Genomic DNA, 5,699 nt, shown 5'->3' with positions numbered 1-5,699 from the left:
CTGTATTCATTCCATCTTCTTTTGATACTACCTGTGTTGTTCAATATTTTGCCTTCTTAATTTTTTCTTTGTAATGACTTCTTGCTTTCTTCATGTATGATGTCCTTCATGTCATCCCACAACTCATCTGGTCTTTGGTCATTAGTGTTCAATGCATCAAATCAATTCTTGAGATGGCCTCCAAATTCAGGTGGGATATACTCAAGGTCGTATACTGGTTCTTATGGACTTGCTCTAATTTTCTTCAGCTTCAACTGAACTTGCATATGAACAACTGATAATCTATTCCACAGTTGGCCCTGGCCTTGTTCTGACTGACGATTTGAGCTTCTCCATCATCTTTTTCCACAGATGCAGTCGATTTGATTCCTGTGTTTTCTATCCAGTGAAGTCCATAGTCACTGTTTATGCTATTGTAAAAAGGTATTTACAATGAGTAAGTCATTGGTTTTACAAAATTCTATCATATAACCTCCAGTGTCGTTTCTTTCACCAGCGCGCTATTTTCCAGCTACGTATCATTGTCCAACTTTTGCATTCCAATCACAGTAATTATCAGTGCATCTTGGTTGTATGTTTGATCAATTTTAGACTGCAGAAGTTGGTAAAGATCTTCAATTTCTTCATCTTTTGGCATTAGTGGTTGGTGTATAAACTTGAATAATAATCTTATTAACTGATCTTCCTTGTAGACATATGGATATTATCCTATCACAGCACGTTGTACTTCAGGATAGATCTTGATATGTTCTTTTTGATGATGAACATGATGTCTTTTCTCTTCAATTTTCCACTGCTGGCATAGTAGCCCATATGATTGGTTCAAAATGCCAGTCCATTTCAGCTCATTAATACCTGGGATACCCATCTTTATGTGTTCCATTTCATTTTTGACAGCTTCCAATTTTCCTAGATTCATACTTCATATATTCCACGTTTCGATTATTAATGGATGTTTGCAGCTGTTTCTTCTCATTTTGAGTCATGTCACATCAGCAAATGAAGGTCCTGAAAGCTTGATTCCACCCATGTCATTAAGGTCAACTTCACTTTGAGGAGGCAGCTCTTCCCCAGTCATCTTTTGACTGCCTTCCAACCTGAGGGACTCATTTTCTGGCACTATATCAAACAATGTTCCACTGTTATTCATAAGGTCTTGACTGGTCATTTTTTTTTTTTTTTCGGAAGTATACCCTGGAAGCTCTGCTGAAACCTGCCCATGGATGCCCCTACAGTGGCATAGATTCCAGCATCACAACAACATGCAAGCCACCACAATATGACAAATTGACATGTGCCTTTTATTATTAAAACAAATGAACAAACCCATTGCTGTCAAGTCAATTCTAACCCATAGCGACCCTATAGGACAGAGTACAACTGCCCCATAGGGCTTCTAAGGAATGGCTGGTGGATTTGAACTGCTGATCTTTTGGTTAGCAGCCATAGCTCTTAACCACTGAGCACCAGGGCTCTTTAAGACTCTTCCAGCCCCCACCCATTACCCAACTCCAAAACCACTTCCATATTGTTGGTATTTGTTAGAGTATCACCCCCACTTCTGGGTGCAAAATTCTGCTTTAGTTATGTATTACTGCTATAACAGAAATACCACAAGCCACAGCCGTCAAGTCCATTCTGACTCATAGCAACATTACAGGACAGAGTAGAACTGCACCATAGGGTTTTCAAGGAGCAGCTGGTGAATTCAGACTGCTGACCTTTTTGTTAGCAGCCTGAACTCTTAATCACTGTGCTACCAGTGCTGTGAAATACCACAAATGGTATTCATTTTCTCACAGTTTAGGAGGCGAGAATCCAAATTCAGCCTATCATCTCTAGGGGAAGGCTTTTTATGGGTGTCGACTCTGGAGGAGGACCTTTGTCTCTTCAGTTTCCGTTTCCTCGTTCTTTGGAGTTCTCCATGTATCTTGGTATTTATCTCACTCCATCTCTGCTTCCTAGCTTGCTTGTTTAATTTCTTTTTTAAAATAATTTTTATTGTGCTTTAAGTGAAAGTTTAAAAATTAAGTCAGTCTCTCACACAAAAACCCGTATACACCTTGCTATACACTCCCAATTACTCTCCCCCTAATGAGACAGCCCGCTCTCTGCCTCCACTCTCTCCTTTTGTGTCCACTTCGCCATCTTCTAACCCCCTCCACCCGCTCATCTCCCCTCCAGGCAGGAGATGCCAACATAGTCTCAAGTGTCCACCTGATCCAAGAAGCTCACTCCTCACCAGCATCCCTCTCCGAAACATCGTCCAGTCCAATCCATGTCTTAAGAGTTGGCTTTGGGAATGTTTCCTGTCCTGTGCCAACAGAAGGTCCAGGGACGATGACCACCAAGGTCCTTCCAGTCTCAGTCAGACCATTAAGTCTGGCCTTATGAGAATTTGGGGTCTGCATCCCACTACTGTCCTGCTCCCTCAGGGGTTCTCTGTTGTGTTCCCTGTCAGGGCAGTCATCAATTGTAGCCAGGCACCATCTAGTTCTTCTGGTCTTAGGATGTTGTAGTCTCTGGTTCATGTGGCCCCTTCTGTCTCTTGGGTTCGTAATTGCCTTGTGTCCTTGGTGTTCTTCATTCTTATTTGATCCAGGTGGGTTGAGACCAACCAATTGATGCATCTTAGATGGCTGCTTGCTAGTGTTTAAGACCCCAGATGCCACTCTGCAAAGTGGAATACAGAATGTTTTGTTAATAGATTTTATTTTGCCAATCGACTTAGATGTCCCCCTGAAACCATGGTCTCCAGACCCCTGCCCCTGCTATGCTGGCCTTTGAAGTGTTCAGTTTATTCAGGAAACTTCTTTGCTTTTGGTTTAGTCCAATCTTGCTGACATCCCCTGTATTGTGTGCTGTCTTTCCCTTCACTTAAAGTAGTTCTTATCTACTATCTAATTAGTGAATGCCCCTCTCCCACTCCCCCTCACTCCCCCCTCTCCTAACAACAAAAGAATGTTTTCTTCTCAGTTTAAACTATTTCTCAAGTTCTTAGAATAGTGGTCTTATACAATATTTGTCCTTTTGCAAATGACTAATTTCACTCAGCATAATGCCTTCCAGGTTCCTCCATGTTATGAAATGTTTCACAGATATCTCACTGTTCTTTATTCCATTGTGTGAATATACCATAATTTATTTATCCATTCATCTGTCCATGGGCACCTTGGTTGCTTCCATCTTTTTGCTATTGTAAACAGTACTGCACTAAACATGGGAGTGCATATGTAAAGGCTCTTATTTTTCTAGGATATATTCCAAGGAGTGGGATTGCTGGATCGTATGGTAGTTTTATTTCTAGCTTTTTGAGGAAGCGCCAGATAGATTTCCAAAGTGGTTGTACCATTTTACATTCCTACCAGCAGTGTAGGAGTGTTCCAATCTGTCCACAGCCTCTCCAACATTTATTATTTTCTGTCTTTTGGATTAACACCAGTCTTGTGGGAGTGAGATAAAATTTCATTGTAGTTTTGATCTGCATTTCTCTAATGGCTAATGATTGTGAACATTTCCTCAAATATCTGTTAGCTACCTGAATGTCTTCTTTAGTGAAGTGTATATTCATATCTTTTGCCCATTTTTTCATTGGGTTGTCTTTTTGCAGTTGAGTTTTTGCAGTATCATGTAGATTTTAGAGATCAGATGCTGATCAGAAATGTCATAGCTAAAAACTTTTTCCCAGTCTGTAGGTAGTCTTTTTACTCTTTTGGTGAAGTCTTTGAATGAGCATAGGTGTTTGATTTTTAGGAGCTCCCAGTTATCTAGTTTTTCTTCTACATTCTTTATAATGTTTTGCATACTGTTTATGCCATGTATAAGGGCTCTTAACGTTGTTCCTATTTTTTCTTCCATGATCTTTATCATTTTAGATTTTATATTTAGGTCTTTGATCCATTTTGAGTTAGTTTTTGTGCAAGGAGTGAGGTATGGGTCTTGTTTCATTTTTTTGTAGATGGATATCCAGCACCATTTGTGAAAAAGACTGTCTTTTCCCCATTTAACTGTTTTGGGGCCTTTGTCAAATATCAACCTCTCATATGTGGATGGATTTATGTCTGGATTCTCAATTGTGTTCCATTGGTCCATGTATCTGTTGTTGTACGAGTATCAGGCTGTTTTGACTACTGTGGTGGTATAATAGGTTCTAAAATCAGGTAGAGTGAGGTCTCCCACTTTGTTCTTCTTTTTCAGTAATGCCTTAATTATCCAGGGCCTCTTTCCCTTCCATACGAAGTTGGTGATTTGTTTCTCCATCTCATTAAAGAATGTCGTTGGGATTTGTATTAAATGTATAGATCACTTTTGGTAAAATAGACATTTTCTCAATGTTAATTCGTCCTATCTGTGAGCAAGGTATGTTTTTCCACTTATGTAGGTTTGTTTCGGTTTCTTGCAGAAGTGCTTTGTAGTTTTCTTTTTATAAGCCTTTTACATCTCTGGTAAGATTTATTCCTAAGTATTTTATCTTCTTGGGGGCTACTCTAAATGGCATTGATTTGGTGGTTTCCTCTTCAATGTTCTTTTTGTTGGTGCAGAGGAATCCAACTGATTTTTGTATGTTTATCTTGTATCCCAATACTCTGCTGAACTCTTCTATTAGTTTCAGTAGTTTTCTGGAGGATTCCTTAGGATTTTCTGTGTATAAGATCATGTCTTTTGCAAATAGAGATACTTTTACTTCTTTCTTGCCAACCTGGATGCCCTTTATTTCTTTATCTAGCCTAGCCTCTGGTTAGGACTTCCAGAACAATGTTGAATAAGAGCGGTGATAAAGGGCATCCTTGTCTGGTTCCCAATCTCAGTGGGAATGTTTTCAGGCTCTCTCCATTTAGGGTGATGTTGGCTGTTGGCTTTATATAAATGCCCTTTATTATGTTGAGGAATTTTCCTTTTATTCCTATTTTGCTGAGAGTTTTTATCATGAATGAGTGTTGAACTTTGTAAAATGCCTTTTCTGCATCAATTGATAAAATCATGTGATTCTTGTCTTTTGTTTTATTTATAAGATGGGTTACATTAATTGTTTTTCTAATGTTGAACCATCCCTGCATACCTGGTTGAATACCACTTGGTCATGGTGAATTCTTTTTTTGATATGTTGTTGAATTCTATTGGCTAGAATTTTGTTAAGGATTTTTGCATCTACATTCATGAGGGATATAGATCTATAATTTTCTTTTCTTGTGGTGTCTTTACCTGGTTTTGGTATCAGGGATATGGTGGCTTCATAGAATGACTTTGGGAGTATTCCGTCCTTTTCTATGTTCTGAAATACCTTAAGTAGTAGTGTTGTTAACGCTTCTCTGAAAGTTTGGTAGAACTCTGCAGCGAAGCCATCCAGACAAGGGTTTTTTTTGTTGGGAGTTTTTTGATTACCTTTTCAATCTCTTCTTTTGTTATGGGTCTATTTAGTTGTTCTACCTCTGTTTGTGTTAGTTTAGGTAGGTGGTGTGTTTCTAGGAATTCATCCATTTCTTCTAGGTTTTCAAATTTGAGTATAATTTTTCATAGAAATCTGATATGATTCTTTTAATTTCAGTTGGGTCTGTTGTAATATTGCCCCTCTCATTTCTTATTTGGGTTATTTGCTTCCTCTCCTTTTTTTCTTTTGTCAGTTTGGCCAGTGGTTTATCAATTTTGTTGAGTTTTTCAAAAAACCAGCTTTGGGTCTTGTTAATTCTTTCAGTTGTCTT

The sequence above is a fragment of the Elephas maximus genome, chromosome 15 (genome assembly GCF_024166365.1).
Source record: "Elephas maximus indicus isolate mEleMax1 chromosome 15, mEleMax1 primary haplotype, whole genome shotgun sequence".
Classification (NCBI taxonomy): domain Eukaryota; kingdom Metazoa; phylum Chordata; class Mammalia; order Proboscidea; family Elephantidae; genus Elephas; species Elephas maximus.
This window is presented reverse-complemented; position numbering follows the sequence as displayed.